At 44.2% G+C, this 17,500-nt stretch overlaps 1 protein-coding gene across 5 annotated transcripts in view; it reads left to right on the top strand.

Moving 5' to 3' along the window:
* Positions 1-17,500, top strand: part of LOC147859437 (acyl-coenzyme A oxidase 4, peroxisomal-like) — a 41,547-nt gene that overhangs the window by 1,050 nt on the left and 22,997 nt on the right. The gene's annotated exons all lie outside the window — the stretch shown is intronic.

A 17,500-nucleotide genomic window follows, 5' to 3' on the forward strand; every position in this document is an offset into this window, starting at 1 on the left:
AAAGAGTATGGATTTGCCATTAAAGTTTGGAATCGCCTGGTTGGAGTAGGGGAATCAAGATTGATTCTATTACCGAAGGATTTTATTTTATTCTAATTTTATTACTGATGCTACTTGGTTAGGTGTAGACATCAACCATTTGGTAGCATCAATTTTCAAACTTTAAATTTATCAGGTTAATTTTTATCTGTTTCCATATTGTTGTATCCAGTCTCAGATTACTATCAACTCGACGATCTTTTAACACCTGAGGAGAAGGCTGGCTGTTCGTGCTCGAGTAAGAGAAACTGCAGAAAAACACATCGCGCCTACTATAGCCAAAGTAATTGAAATTCCTCAAAGCTTTTTATCCTTGCCATCACTAATGATTCTGATTCATGTGCCTTTATTCTGTCAGTACTGGGAGAAGGCAGAGTTTCCTTTTGAACTTGTGCCTAAGTTGGCACAGTTAAATGTTTCTGGAGGTACAATCCAGGTATGTCCATTTTCTTTTTGTAAAGAAAATAGAGCAGAAAAAAACATCTCAGATATTTTCATATCATCAAAACGTTAGTTTCTAGAACTTTAGAAACTTTTAGAGAGATTACATAAACATTGGCCGAATGTTCTGTATACAATAGATTCCTTTCTGAAAGAAAGAAAATTTTGATTGTGTAATGCTCTTAAACTCCTCAATACTTGCGAGAGCCCTCGGTTTTAGAAATATAGATGTTATAGAAAGAGTAAAGCCTCTAAATTTGTTGGATATAAAACCATGACTTTTAAGTCAAGATTTTCTATGTATTTTTAAAACTAGGTCCAGGAAAAAGTATAGAATGTTGGCGACGGTTTATGTCACTGCCACTACAAGATCAGGCGAACATACTCCATGGAATCAGGGGCGGATGGACTATGAGATTGGAAATCATTAACGCTCTACTTATTAGGGAATCTGCTACTCAAAGGACGACAATGGAGAAATGGATAGGCTACGAGGAGGAGGAATCTCTGATCCCGAGAGGTAGGGAACCACCAGACAGACTCGAAGGCTCTGATTTGCGAGACACTAAGACACTAAGACACCAACACAAAATAACACAATTCGAGTACTCGCGTATACTGGTCATAAATGGATTATAGATCCTGATCCGATCAAAGTACAACCTAACTAATGTCAATGATAGATGTATTACAAAGGTTTAATGCATCATCACGTCCAAAACTTTACAAATGCAGATTTGGTACCCTAGCTCATGGCCATCTACATGTGTAGTTATTAATATCCCCACCTTGAGTTCTTGCAAGTTTCCTTGTCACCTGAGTTATGCTCGTGTTGTCATCCCTTGTTCCACATAAATGTTTCTCTGTTGTAGATGAACCAAACTATGAAGATCAACATTAAGTGCTTGAAGTGGTCATTGAGAACCATGAGAATACTTTATAGACCATGTAAATGACATTTGCAAGGTTCAATTACCATCAACACAATTATTAATGGTTTTTTGTTAATCAATGATGCACATGTTCACCATAAGGTATCTTGTTATGCAACATACATCTTTGCAATATTGATATGCATCATTTTCTCTTGTAAAAACATAGATTTCAATATAATTTGAGTTCATGTTTATAAAACTTCTTTTATTTGAAAAACAAGAAGATTTTTAAACATGAAATCGATATGTTGTATCGAGTTGATGTAAAAAACAAAGTTTTGATCATAATTTGATACAATGTATTGAATTCATGTTTAAAGTGTTTTTAACCGGATTTTACAAAATTTAATAATAATAAGTTGAGCTTGAGTTCATATAAAAACCAGATTTTTCATCACAATTCGATACAATGTATTGAGTTCATTTTTAAAGTATATTTTTCTAATTTTTTTTCAATTTTTTCCAAATTTTTTTGATTTTTTTCAATTTGTTTATGGAAAAAAAATTTAAATTTTAAACATGAATTTGATACATTGTATTGACTTGTGATGAAAACTCTGGTTTTTTATATAAAAAACTTAAAAAAAAACAACAAAAAACCAAAATAAATAGGAAAAAAAAACAATTTTTTTATAAAACCCAAAAAAAAAAGCTTTAAACAAGTTAGCTTTTCAACATGAACTCGATACATTGTATGGAGTTCATGTAGAAAAGTCGACTATTTGACACGAACTCTGTCATGATATGGCAAGACTCGAACCCATGACCTTAGGTTATATGGGTCGAGCTCTTGACCATTATATCATCTATTGTAATACGTAGGATATTATTTTCATTTACATTTTATTATAGGAAATTAATATATATTCCAGATTTCTCTGGAACATTCTAGAAGCTTCAGGATTACTCCTGAGAACACTATAAAAGAGGGCACTAGGCATTATGTTGAACCAAATTGGTTCAACGCCAGTCTTTAGCCTCATAGCCCTTTTGTACTTACTCTTCTTATAATATATAATCTGTTATCATCATCTCTCGTCCTCACTATCTCTCTCTCTCTCCTCTTCTCTCTTCCTCTCTCGGGAGTCTTACGCAGTCCCGTCCCCTTAGTTCTAATAGTACTTCCCTTCTCTAGTACTAATTCTCTCTCTGTTTAGTACTATTCCTGACAGTTTGAACCAATTTTCCTTCTGTCTCTCCCTTCATACTAATCTCGTATTTCTCTTTTCTTTTCATCCCATGGCCACAGTTAGCGCTCAGGTATATCAATCTGTTTTCTCGGAGTTTCAATGCTTGAAAGAGAAGTTCCTTGCTTTGGAACAAGAAAATCAACAGTTGTTGGGGGATCTTCAACAAATCTCCTTAGAAAAGCAGCAAACGCAACAACAACATGGGGAACTTGCATTACGCGTGCAACAGCTCGAAGCAACCATCATAGCGATGCAACAACAAGGCCCTGGAACACAAGGGATTCATAAGGAACCCAAAATTGGCCTTCCCACGAAGTTCGATGGAACACGATCGCAGTTTAGAGGGTTCCTTAATCAGGACCTACGATTAGTTATTCAAATGCATCCTTCCCGATATCCTACCGATGCATCACGAGTGGGTTTAGTAGGGACGTTGTTAAGTGGCTCAACATTGGCATGGTTCGCTCCATTGTTGGAAAAGGAGTCTCCATTACTCAACAACTTTGAAGAGTTTATAGGTGAGTTTAAAGCATGCTTTGGGGATACTGACAGCATAAGGACTGTAATCAACAAAATCCAACGATTACGCCAAGGAGACCGTCCAGCCTCTGCATACGCTGCAGATTTCCGTCTACTCGCCGTTGACATCCCTTGGGATGATCAAGCATTGATGGAGCAATTTCGTTATGGTTTACGCCACGATGTCAAGGATTTACTCTTGACTTTCCCTGAAGAGCCAAAGTCCTTAATAGAAGCAATCAGTCGCGCGGTAAGATGTGATAACCGCCTCTTTAAGCGACGTTCGGAACGACAGCTACAGATGCCGAGGGCAAGATCAGAGCCCACCTACGCCTCAATGGTAGCAAAAACTTTACCCAGGGAGTACTATAATGCGCATGCAGTGAATACTCCGACTCCGATGGAGATTGACACTACACGTCGTCAAGGACCATTATCCGAAGAAGAATAGCAGCAACGCCGAACAAATCGACTATGTCTCTACTGCAGTGGACCAGGACACATTGCAATAAATTGTCCCCATGGGCCAAGAAGACAGGTAAACCAAATAGTTGTTAGTTCTAATTTTACTAAACCCGAGCCTATTACAGTAGGGATATCTGATAGTACTAATAGTACTAATAGCCTAGATCTAGCGAACAAATTTGATGTCCTTAGTCAGTTAGAAGAAGAGTTAAACGACTAAGTCCAGCCAAAATAGGAGCCGTTTGGTTGGACAACCCTAGATCTGTGCAGCCCATTAGTGGTTCCATTCCCTCTAAGCAAGTTAGCAATGTGTTCGTAGCCCAAGTAACATTTAGTACTAAAAGTACCCCTCTAGTACACATCTTAGCACTTCTAGACTCCGGAGCTAACTCTTGCTTTATGGATAGGAATTTTGCCCAAGTTCATCAAATATCTCTTAGAAAACTTCCGTGTCCAGCCTCTGTAGTCGTCATTGATGGTCGTCCCATTGCTTCCGAAAATATCATAGAAGAGTCAGAACCCGTTAATATTGTCATAGCTAACTTAGCATGTGTAGTATCATTTAACATTATTAGTATCCCAGAACATCCCATCGTTTTGGGATTACCATGGTTCGAGTTACATAACCCAGACATAGATTGGAGAACAAGAGAAATCCAGTGTCGACAAACCCGAGGATCTACTCAGAAGATTGTCACCATTTCACTACATCAGTTGCAGGAAGAAGGACGCAAGGAAGAAATGTTTCTCTTCGCAATATCACTAAAACCCTCCGACACCGTTAAAGAGGAGTTCACTGTTCAGCTTCCAAAGAAGTATCATCATTATGCCGATGTATTCGATAAAGTACGAGCCAATACACTTCCTCACCATCGACCATATGATTGCCCCATCGATTTACAACCGGGGAAAGAGCCACCATGGGGACCGATCTACAATTTCTCACCAACCGAGCTAGAAGTCCTTCGAGCCTATATAGAGGAGAATTTGGAGAATGGATTCATTCGACATTCGAAATCTCCAACCGGCGCACCCATTTTCTTCGTCAAGAAAAAGGATGGCTCACTTCGTCTAGTGGTAGATTACCGTGGCTTGAATAAAGTTACAATCCGCAATAGGTATGCACTTCCCCTTATCTCAAGTCTTTTAGAATGGATCAATGGTGCCAGGTTCTTCACAAAGATCGACTGAGGGCCTATAACCTCGTACGGATCCGACCAGGAGATGAATGGAAGACCGCGTTCCGCACTAGATATGGGCACTTCGAGTATACGGTCATGCCTTTCGGCCTCACTAATGCGCCAACCGTCTTCTAGCACATGGAAAATGATATATCCCGAGATCTCTTGGATGTGTGTCTGATCATCTACTTGGATGATCTACTTGTTTATTCAAAGACCGAAGAAGAGCATGATTCTCATGTACTGTTAGTACTAAAATGACTTCGAGAACATGGTCTTTACGCAAATCTAGAAAAATGTAGTTTCGGGTGCAACCAGGTGGAATTTCTCAGCTACGTCATTTCATCAGAAGGCATCTCCATGGACCCAGCTAAGGTCAAGACGGTGGTAGAATGGCAGGCTCCGCGCTCGGTGTGGGATGTGCAATGCTTTTTAGGCTTTGCCAATTTTTACCGGAAGTTTATACAAGATTACTCAAAGCTCGTTCTGCCTCTCACATAGCTTACCAGGAAGGGACAATCGTTCGTTTGGTCTGAAGAAGCAGATATGGCTTTCGAGAGTCTTAAAAAGGCTTTTACATCGGCTCCAATTCTAGCTCATGTCGATCCGGAACTACCATTTATTATCGAAGCTGACGCATCAGATTTCGCATTGGGGAGCATTCTGTCACAACGGGGTCATGATGAGAAGCTATATCCTGTGGCTTTTCACTCACGCAAGTTTGACACCGCCAAAATCAATTACGAAATTCATGATAAGGAGCTATTGGAAATAGTGGACTCGTTTATGTAATGGAGGCATTTTTTAGAGGGATCCTCTCATCAAGTCACCGTATTCAGTGACCATAAAAACCTTGGCTACTTTCAGGATGCTCGTGTGTTAAATCGACGTCAAGCTCGGTGGGCCCACTTCCTCACACGTTTCGACTTCAAAATTACATAACGTCCGGGGAAGCACCAAGGGAAGGTAGATGCATTATCACAGCGTTCATATCTAACACCGCGTCCCGGCGAGCCGGCTTTCGATAACCAAAAGCAAGTAATCTTGGGACCGGCACGACTACAAGCAACACAGGTTTTTGGCATGCCCATGGATTCCCACGTTATCAATATCATACGTGCGGACCTGAAGACAGATGCTTTCGCCCAAGCTATACTAGCACAAATTGATCCCTCTCGAGCATCGTGTTCACAGTCACAACCACCAGGTACGGACTATCGGCAATTCAAATACCATGACACATATACAGCTAGGCATATTGGTAGTACTAAAACATTAGGTTGAGTACAACGATCATTCTGGTGGCTCCGTATGCGACAATTTGTCGAAGATTTTGTTCGTACTTGTGATACATGCTGCAGAGCGAAAATGCCAAGGCATCATCCCTATGGTTTATTAGAACCATTACCAATTCCAAGCAAGCCATGGCAATCCATTGCTCTCGATTTCATCACAGATCTTCCAGTCTCTAAGGGGTTCAATGCGATTCTAACAGTGGTAGATCGATATACGAAGATGACTCATTTCTTGCCATGTACTAAGGAAATCTCCAGTGAAGACATCGCCGAAATTGTCATGCGTGAAGTATGTCAGCATCATGGACTTCCCGATAGTATCGTCAACGACCGTGGACGCCAATTTGTGTCAAAATTCTGGAAGCACTTTTTTAAAATGCTCAAGGTCACTTGTAACCTCTCCACCGGCTACCACCCACAAACCGATGGCCAAGCCGAACGAACAAATCAAACGCTGGAGCAGTACCTGTGATGCTTTCTCAGCTATCATCAGGATAACAGGGTAGATATTCTCCACTTCGCCGAATTTGCCTATAATAACTCTATCCACGCATCGACTAAAGTTTCGCCATTTTATGCTTATACGGGATGTCACCCTCAGTGGAGTGTACTTGAAACCCCAGAGGTGTCCACAAATCCTTGCGCGGAGGATCATTTGGAGCAGTTACGCAAGATATAAGCAGATTTATCTACTCATCTCCAGCAAGCTCAACAAACACACAAGGTCTACGCGGATCGTCATCGACTTCCATCTAGTTTTAACATTGGAGATCGGGTGTGGCTGCTACGACGACACATCAAGACTACTCGCCGATGTGAGAAGTTGGATTATCGGCGATTAGGTCCTTTCTGTTGAGAGACAAGCTCAACATCGGCCGGATCGGCTCAAGAAGCCGAGGACCGGATCGGTTGGGACCGATCGGTTAGGCCGAATGCGTAAACCGGTACGCAGACCGGTGCGTAGGTAGGGCCGGATCGGTGCGTAAATTGGGAGGCCGTTAGGAAAGATATTCCGTGAGGAATATATTTGGGAGTTAGTGTAGGAGCTCTTAATGAGTATTGAAGTACTGTCAGTACTTCGGTCAGTCCTTCTGGGACTTGTATAAAAGTGTTCATTGAACACACATATGTTGAGAGAGTTGTGAATAGAGAGTGAGTATTTTTGTTGAATATAGTTCTTGTGTTTTCTCTCTCTCACTCCCTCTGTCTCTCCCGCGTATACTGCGTAAGCTCAAGCTCTCCATTAAACCTGAGTTTTCTTCCTTCTGTTCGGTCTTCATAGTTGCTTCCGCACGCTACTTTTTACATGGTATCAGAGCGCGAGGGTTAGGAACCTCTCTGCAGCCGACACAGCTTGACGAAGAAGAACAAGAAGAACGATGGATAGAGGCATGGCGAGCTCGCTTCCAACAGAGAAGCTCGACAAAACCAACTACGCGTCTTGGTCCTACAAGATGCACCAGTACCTGCTCGGGCACGGCTACTGGAGTTATGTCGAAGGAGCTAATGACGCGGCACCCGAATCGACACACAGAGACTTCCCGTCGTGGGAGCAATCGGCGAGCAGGGTATTATATTGCTTCGCGTCGTGTGTGGGTGAACAGCTATTGAGCTATGTTCGGGATGCAAAGACACCAAAGGGTGCGTGGGAAAATCTGAAGAAGATTTTCGCCGCGAGCACCACAGCCAGGAAGCTTCAGCTCCGACAGGAGTTGAGCAACCTACGACAACGCGACTTGTCGGTGGCGGACTATACCTCGAAGATCAAGGATATCTGCGACTCCCTCGCCTCCATAGAGGTGAACATCGAGGAGAGCGAGATGGTCCAGATCTGTCTCGGAGGTTTGGCATCGAAGTTCGGAGCGTTCCGAACGGCTGTGTGTACCCGGGAGAATACGCCGTCCTTTTTCGACTTACAATCAATGCTCCTAGTAGAGGAGAACCACGCGGGTGCGTCTACAAGCATGCACACCGACAACAGAATGTTGTACACGGAGGGAGATAGGCCCCGTGGACGTGGAGGACAAGGCGAGTCGGCGCGCAATGGAGGTGGCCGACGAGATCAAGGAAGAAGGCACCGAAGTGATGCCGACAGCAACTCCGGACCATCCGGAAACAGGGGGAGTCGAAGCGATGAGAACCGGCAAGGGAAGGCCATCGCGGAGTGCTAGTACTGTGGCAAGAAAGGCCACAGGGAAAGTGAGTGTTAGAAGAAGCGCGCCGATTCGGAGAGAACCGGTTCTGGAAACGGCTCCGGACATACCGACAAGGGAGATCGGCAACGATCGCACTACGCCAAAGACCTCGGGAGAGCCGGAGAAGGGTCTGCCTTCGTGATGAGACACGAAGCAAACTCAATGAAATAGACCACCCCGACATCGGACGAGGTATGGTACGTAGACTCCGGCGCGTCAAACCACATGACGAGCCATAAAGAGTGGTTCTCGTACCTTGAAAAACCGATGCAACCTGGAGTAGTCGCAACTGGAGACGACACTACGCATCCGATCGCGAATGTCGGAGAAGTTCCCCTTAGCCATGTCGGGCAGAAAGGGAAACTCATGAACGTGCTGCATGTTCCGACAATTACGAAGAACTTGGTCTCGGTCAGACAGATCGTCGACCAAGGGATGGAGGTTCGGTTTACACACCTCGGGTGCTTCATTGAGGAAGAAGGCCGTGTGATTGCACAAGGGCGCAAAGACGGGAGGATGTTCATCCTCGACTCCACTAACGGCAGCACCGCAATGTTCGTGAAGGGACAAAAATCCGAGTTGGACATCGACTTGTGGCACAAGCGGATAGGCCACGTCAACTACCAACGGCTTCAAGATCTGCAATCGAAACAGGTAGTGTTCGGATTGCCCAAATTTAGTGGCCGAAAGGCACAAATTTGTGAAGCCTGCCAGCTCGGGAAGCAACACTGACTTCCCTTCCCCAACGAGCGAAACCGGAGCCGGAACAAGCTCGACCTTATACGCTCCGATGTATGGGGGCCGGCACAAAACGTTAGTCTTGGCGGGAGCCGATATTTCGTCTCCTTCATCGACGACCACACGCGGCACACGTGGATCTACCTCATTGAGAGGAAGAGCGAAGTCTTTGACTGTTTCCGGGACCTCAAAGGGTTCGTGGAAACGGAAACGGGACGAAAGATCAAGTGCTTGCGGTCGGATGGTGGGAAAGAGTACTTTTCCAGTCAATTCAACAGTTACCTACAACCAATGGGAATTCGCCGCGAATTCAGTTGTAGATACACGCCGGAGCAGAACGGCGTGGCCGAGAAGAAGAATCGGTCAGTTGTGGAAGCGGCACAGGCAATGCTGGAGGAGAAGAGCTTGCCCAAGTTCTACTGGGCCGAGGCGGTAAGGACCGCGGTATACATCCAGAATCGGATCGGAGACAAAGTGTCGGCGCACGAGCTATATTTCGGAACAAAACCGAACTTGCGACACTTGAGGGTGTTCGGTAGCATTGCGTATGTGCATGTACCGAAGGAGAAAAGGAGGAAGCTGGACGCAAAGACCAAGAAATGCATCTTGGTTGGTTACTCGGACGAGCAGAAGGGTTATAAGTGCTATAACCCTCGCACCAAACAAGCGCATGTTAGCCGCAACGTTGTGGTTGACGAGTCCGCATCCTGGTACCAGCCCCCGACTCCAATCCGTGTTCTGACGATGAGGTCAGCGAGGCCGAGATGCCTCCAAATGAGCCCGAAATCGAGACCCGCGAAGAGAGTCCGATTTCACTCCGTTTAAGTGGACTGATTGGGCGACTGAGTTGGTACAATCAGTCCGATGAAGTGTCGGCGAGTAGTGGAGACTCGGCCTGCACTCCCCGCGCAGGAAGTCAAGGAGACGGCTTACGCGCAAAGAGAAAGGGAAGAAGAAGGTGTCGGATTCCGGCACGGATAAGAACGAGTCAGACCGACACGAGTCCGACTCTGAGGGAACCGGTGACAGGTCTTTAAAGGTGAAGACCACGTCGAACGAGAAGGCCTCGACATCGGCTAATGTGAGATTACGCCGATCTACCCACCAAAAGAACCTTGTTTTGCGGTTCGGATACAACGAGTACATGGCACATCATTATGCGTACATGACCCATATAGCAGAAGTGCGTGAGCCGGAGAGCTACGTAGAAGCAGCGAAGGACGCGAATTGGTGCGCCACAATGGAGGAAGAGATGCACGCATTGGCGGAGAACGAGACCTGGGACCTGATTGACGCACCAAAGGGTGTGAAGCCGATCGGGTGTAGGTGGGTGTACAAGGTCAAGTACAACACCGATGGCTTGGTCAACCGGTACAAGGCTCGGCTAGTGGCAAAGGGCTACGCGCAGAAACACGGCATCGACTACGATGAGACGTTTGCGCCGGTCGCGAAAATGACGATCGTCCGTGTTTTGCTCGCAGTAGCTGCGGTGAAGGGGTGGCACTTACATCAGATGGATGTAAAGAATGCGTTCCTGCAAGGTGACCTTGAGGAACAGGTGTACATGGTACAACCCTCGGATTTCACTCTGGAACGAACTCCTCGGCAGTATGCCGACTGAAGAAGTCCCTTTACGGACTGAAGCAAGCCCCGCGTGCCTGGAACGCGAAGATCACGCAACAACTGCGTCGGATGGGCTTCGTCACGTCAAAATCAGACTCTTCCCTGTTCATCCGGAAAGGTCGACTCGGACCGGTTAGTATTTTGCTATATGATGATGACTTGGTCATCACCGGCGCCGACCTAGGAGAAATCGACCGCGTGAAGATCCAGCTTGCGGCATCGTTCGACATGAAGGATCTGGGGGACCTTCATTACTTCCTCGGGATCGAAGTGATCCGTACCCCGGAAGGCATATTGATCAACCAATGTCATTACGTATTGAGTATGCTTTTCAAATTTGGGATGGCCAACTGTAATTCCGTCTCGACTCCTCGTCAAGCTTCGTCCCGATACGGGAAAGGTATGCGACCCGACGAGGTTCCGACAAATTGTCGGAAGCCTCATATACTTGACCATCACCCGACCCGACCTCAGTTATCCGGTCGGAGTGGTCAGTCAGTTCATGGCGCGACCTACCGAGGAGCACCTCTAGTGTGCGCAATGCATACTTCGGTATGTCAACGGCACTAAGGACCAGGGACTGCTATATTGGACCGGTGCAGCCGCGCAGTTAGTCGGCTACACCGATGCTGATTGGGTTGGCAACTCCGCCGATCGCCGATCCACATCCGGATACGCGTTCTCCCTCGGGAGTGCCGCGATCGCGTGGAGCAGTAAGAAGCAGCCGACAGTTGCATTTTCGAGCACCGAAGCTGAGTACCGAGGAGCGGCTGTCGCGACATGCGAAGCCATATGGTTGAAACAACTGCTTAGGGACCTGCAAGAGGAGGTGTCAGATCCGACGACAATCTTCTGCGACAACCTCAGCAGCATCCAGCTCGCGAAAAACCCTGTTTTCCACGCACGGACCAAGCACATTGAGGTGCACTATCATTTCGTCCGTGAGCGTGTCCTTTCCGGTGAAGTTGAACTTCAGTACGTTCCGACGGATCGGCAGACTGCCGACATCTTCACCAAGCCTCTTGGTCTGGACAAGTTGCGGCAATTCTCAGGTGCGCTCGGATTGCGTCACCTCGACGTGCCAAACTTGAGGGGGAGAACAGTCCCGAACGACCAAGCAAGGCAGCAGGAAAGGAGCAGAGACCACGACACCAAGTCGGTTGACTCGGTTGTCAAGTTGGACTTCGGATCGGCTGAAGAAGCCGAGGGCGGACCCGCGGAAAAGTCCGGGAGCAGACAGAAGGGGAGCAACCGAAGGAGAGAGCCGAAGCCAACCATGCATGGGGAAGATGACGCCACCGAGGGCGAGAAGACCGAAGACGAGTTGGAGACAGCCAACTTGGACGAGAGCGAAAACCGATTGGAGGTAGCCGAGTCGGTTCGGATGTTTGATTCAGATACGCTGAATCAACCGAGGCCCAAGCGGAAGAAAAGGCAGCAAGAGAAGCGTCAACACCGCAACAACAGAAGAGCTGATAAGGGCCACATGAGCAGACAAACCGATCGGAAGGGTCGAAGTGCGCGGAGTCAAATAGGCCGTGGAGCGCGAGCGAGGCGTGAAGCCAGGAGGAACCGGAGCTGTGAGCCCGAAGATCCCGAAGAGCCTCAAGTTGAGCTTGAGGGGGAGTGTTGAGAGACAAGCTCAACATCAGCCGGATCGGCTGAAGAAGCCGAGGACCGGATCGGTTGGGACCGATCGGTTAGGCCGAATGCGTAAACCGGTACGTAGGTAGGGCCGGATCGGTGCGTAAACCGGGAGGCCGTTAGGAAAGATATTCCGTGAGGAATATATTTGGGAGTTAGTGTAGGAGCTCTTAATGAGTATTGAAGTATTGTCAGTACTTCGGTCAGTCCTTCTAGGACTTGTATAAAAGTGTTCATTGAACACACATATGATGAGAGAGTTGTGAATAGAGGGTGAGTATTTTTGTTGAATATAGTTCTTGGGTTTTCTCTCTCTCACTCCCTTTGTCTCTCCCGCGTATACTGCGTAAGCTCAAGCTCTCCATTAAACCTGAGTTTTCTTCCTTCTGTTCGGTCTTCATAGTTGCTTCCGCACGCTACTTTTTACACTTTCCATATTATCAGGAAGATTAATGATGTCGCTTTTCGTCTCGATCTACCTCCTCAACTTCAGATACATCCGGTGTTTCATAGTTCTCTCCTCGAACCCTATCACGAGAGCACCATCCCAGGGCGTATTATACAACCTCCACCCTCGATCGAGCTTGAAGATGGACCGGAGTACAAGGTTGCCGCCATCCTTGATTCCAAGATTGTTCGCAACAAGCTCTACTATCTAGGTGATTGGCTAGGCTATAGTCCCAGCGAACGTACTTGGGAATCGATCGAGAATGTGACCAATGCTCGTGCGCTTCTTGAAGACTTCCATCGGCAATATCCACACAAACCGCGTCCTCCATCCAAAACGACTCGTGACACTCGTCGTTTTAAAGGGGGGATAGTGTCATGATATGGTAAGACTCGAACCCATGACCTTAGGTTATATGGGTCGAGCTCTTGACCATTATATCATCAATTGTAATACGTAGGATATTATTTTCATTTACATTTTATTATGGGAAATTAATGTATATTCCAGATTTCTCTGGAACATTCTAGAAGCTTCTGTAGATGCTTGTTGTGGGCAGAGTTGTAGTTGCATGGCAAACAATCGGTATAAGCATGGGAGTTTATGATATGTGTCAAAGGTGCTCTCTTTCTGAATGCTTATAGCGCCTCTACGTTTTATAGCGCCTCTTTGAGGTCAGGTTCATCATAGATGTCATGAGAATCTGTGAGAATGGTGTGAAATAGTGAGAAGGATTGTGGGGGTCCTAAACCAACCAATGGAGATGAAGTAAAGCTGTTATTTGTTTATTTTTGGCCTAGGGAAGATGGCACGTGAATGTGCTTGACAATTTTGTGTGTGAGCATATATAAACCTGTGCTTTGTGTTTGTGTCATGTTCATAAGTATGTATATATATGAGTGGGCGAGCATTTCAACCAGTATTTTGCGTCATGTTTGTGACTATTTGTAATATATGAATAGGTATATGTGTAGACGTAGTTGCATGAATATGGGCGTATATGTGTAAATTTGTAAGTGAGTGTATCAGAGAGAGAGAGAGAGAGAGAGAGAGAGAGAGAGAGAGAGAGAGAGAGAGAGTTTTTGTTTTCAAGCTTGGAATAGTTTACGTGCAAGGGAGACGGTGGCATTGGGTCGAGAACTGCTAGGTGGAAATGGCATTCTCACTGACTTTCACATGGGGAAGGTTCGACTCACACATTTTTCTCTAGCCTTGTATTCGAGAACAGGGAAATAATACCAAAACATACCCATGTCTTTTTGGAAATTTGCCAAGAAAATACCCAAATAATATATTAGAATATCCGATAACAGTAACTTATGGGTGCTCTCATAAAAATTGCCAAGTCAAGGAATATTTGGTAATTTGGAAAATTACGGATATTTTGGGAAGTATCCAAAAATGGTAGGGTATATATTGGTGTTTGACCCTTAGAAACATGCAAGCTTGCATTATATGTATATAGATTAGCCTAACATTTTGAGTTATAGGCGTTCTGCGATTTAGAACTGATCTACACTTACGAAGGCACATATGATGTGAACTCTCTTGTTGTCGAAAGAGAGGTGACTAGGATTGCAAGTTTTAAAGCTCCTTTTAAAAGGGAAATGGTGAAAGAAAATGGGTATATTTAAAAAACATTCTTGAAGGTATACATGCAAAGTTTTCAAGCTTGTTGAATGGAAAAAAGGATGATGAAAAAAAGCCTTTGATTATATGTATGTATGTGTATAGAAGAGGCAGGTGGGAGTCTATTTAGCAATAAGAAATGACCTCGGAAATATATTTTTATTTATTTTATCTGGAATATTCAATGAATCAATTGAGTTCATTCACAACTCACTTTTCTTTGAGTATCTCAATTTCCAATATATAATATGTAGATAGGGACCTCATGTACCTTGGAGATTTGCTTTTTAAACAAATTATTTCTAAGGAAAGGGGTGTACAAAGAATTCCTTTGTAGAATCTAGCATTAATGTGTATGTAGGGGAAAGATCAATGATTTTTATGGCGGTGTATTCCCTTAACCTATTTGTTCTTAAGGATAACCACCAAGGATGGATACCATGAATTTAAGCATTCTAAATGTATTCAGAGTACATAAAGTATGTATACAAGTAATTAACAGACAATGATGACTTGATCGTGCACATGTATAGGAGAGGGGTGTGTGTGGAGGTTTGTTGAGGATGTACCCTGTTTTGATGGAGGCATATGAAGCAAAAATGCATTTACATTTTTCCCACCTCAGTAGTTCCAACCAAATTTGAGCATATATTATACAAAGAGGATATTAAACAACCCTTGACATGAAGTATTGGGGACTATGCACCAAATTCTTAGTTAATATTAGATGAGATACACATACATAAAATCAATTGATTGTGGTAAGAAAGCGTACTTTTGTTTTTTGTTCAATTGATCCACCTATGCAACTTTGTGTGATATGCATATTTTGATATTTATAAGCTCATTACGGTGGAGGTTACATACAATGCATGCTTTGGTTTTGGCCCAAAAATCAACTTTTGATGGTTGGGAGATCTATGGCCATCATTTAAAATTTCCTCACCCTTGTCATATTTATTTATCTATGATGTTGCCCAACCAAACTCAAGGTGAGAGCATATACATAAAGCATAAAACAGATATGAAGTAGGACTTACAATGTGTACCTTCAGTCATAAGCATGTGTACAGGAAGCCTACCATAATGTGACATAATCCAATCTTCTAAATCATGTGTCAAATCAAAACCCATTGCACTATTGTCCACTTCTCCTTTTCAATGATTTCCATCTATCATGAACATGTCCCAAATTTTATACTTTTTCCAAGTTTCTCATAAGTATAACATGTTTGTTTGTTTGTGTGTGGTCTCTATGGTGTCTTATTATGTTCCTTTGCTACCATGGTCGAAGAAAGCTCTTGAAATGGTGTGACTGCAAATGTTGTTATGGAAAAGAAAAGGGAAAAGTGCATTGTCATGGTTAGCATGGGATCGTGTTTGTACTCCGAAGCGTATTGGTGGGTCATCAATATTGAATCTATATGAGCATATGGTGGCTCATCGATTTACTTTCATTCAATTTATGTTTGAAGGTGTACAACCTTGGACGGAAATGGTGGCATACTTTATAGAGAAGAACGGAATTAACCTTGGAAACAAGAAGGTTGAAGCTAATTGGTGGAATGCCATTAATTCTGAAAGAAATGTCAAATGTGCAAGGTCTCTAATAGTTAATCATTTGTTGATATCTTGGCAAAGTATGTTGGATTTTGTGGAATGGCATCCTCCACAAGAAAGGGAATGTGCCAATTCATTAGAAATGGAGGTTTTGGCAACATCAAGGTTTTGAGATGGGAAGGTAAACCAATTCTTAACCTTTAATTTAATCGGATGGCTAGATTGGGTTTGGTAATAGTCAAGGATGCTATGTTGATGTCACAAAGAAGATTAATGGCCTTTCGAACAACAAGATCAACATTTCGTATTCCAAAAGGTTATACCTTTATTTGGGATAAGTTGCACGAAATATTGCCTTCATATGAGCCAATTCCTGATTTAGATGGGGGATCTCAAGAGCTTGATTGGAGGTTTGTTGGAAATAAGAGATTGACTATGATTTCAACAAGTGTTGCGTATCACAAGTTGATTGACAAACATAAGTGGTTGGAAGAAAGAGTTATAAAGTTATGGGGTTTTCGTAATCCCATTACTTGGTGGTTTCATGTTATCAAGGCAGGTTGGTGTTCTTGATTGATGCTACGAACTAAGGTATTTTGTTGAGAATCAAACTCAAATTCCCTAGTGTGGGAACACACCTTAGGAACACAATCCCGACAATGCACAGTACTTTAGATGAATATAAACCTAGAAATGGTAAATGTCGATCCTTTAGACATAGGCAACACACGTAGATCAAAGGATCAAGGTGCGTACGCCACGAGCTTTGACCATCATTTGCTTGAACTTGGCAGTCGGCACCAGATGGTCATATATAATGGTTTAGCCAAGTGGTCGGGCTCGGAAGAGCTCACATTGTTTCCCACATGGAGGAGGGGAAAGCACAGTTGATTATCTGATAGGATGCCCTGAAGCTACCCACATGATTAACTCCTTCCGGGTGGCCCCGTGTTCTATTGGCGCGGACCATAATTTCTTATACTTCGAGCTAAAATGCGATATCTCTAACATCACCAACTCTAGTCAACCACGGCATCACACCACAATACATTTCACACATGAGCTCTCTAACATATATCCTCGACATGTTCAAGCCCATCCCTTCTCCCTTGATCCCTCCCTACCTTCAGAGAGCCTTAGTACGAAACTCACACACATCCTTCATTCCGCAACAATTAGCAGTTTCCCATATACGAAACACTCCAATCAAGGTAGATAAGGATTTATGCCACAAAATAGATGGTATGACGAGCATTGTAGGTACTTACATAGACAACTTACAATATCGCAACTCAGTGGTAGTATTACCTCAGTACAAGATCGCAAAGAAATGCGCAAGTGACATGTCGTAAGAGACGAGCATGGGATGCATCCCAATATTGGGAACTCTACCGTATGCTCATGAGTAGCGATTGATTACGGGAACCAAGACCACAAACACCCATCAAAGATCCTGAAACCTGGCACACATATACAAAGAGACTTTACCAAATCCCAAACCAACCACCCATTCCAATGCCTTCTACACCCCGACCTACCATGGGGACACTCTTCAAGACCTCTAGGATCACGAAGGTCATAAAGAAATTACAACATAG

This window comes from Azolla caroliniana, unplaced genomic scaffold (genome assembly GCF_043228905.1).
Source record: "Azolla caroliniana isolate FFs.n. ecotype wild unplaced genomic scaffold, voAzoCaro1.0.p SCAF_10, whole genome shotgun sequence".
NCBI lineage: Eukaryota > Viridiplantae > Streptophyta > Polypodiopsida > Salviniales > Salviniaceae > Azolla > Azolla caroliniana.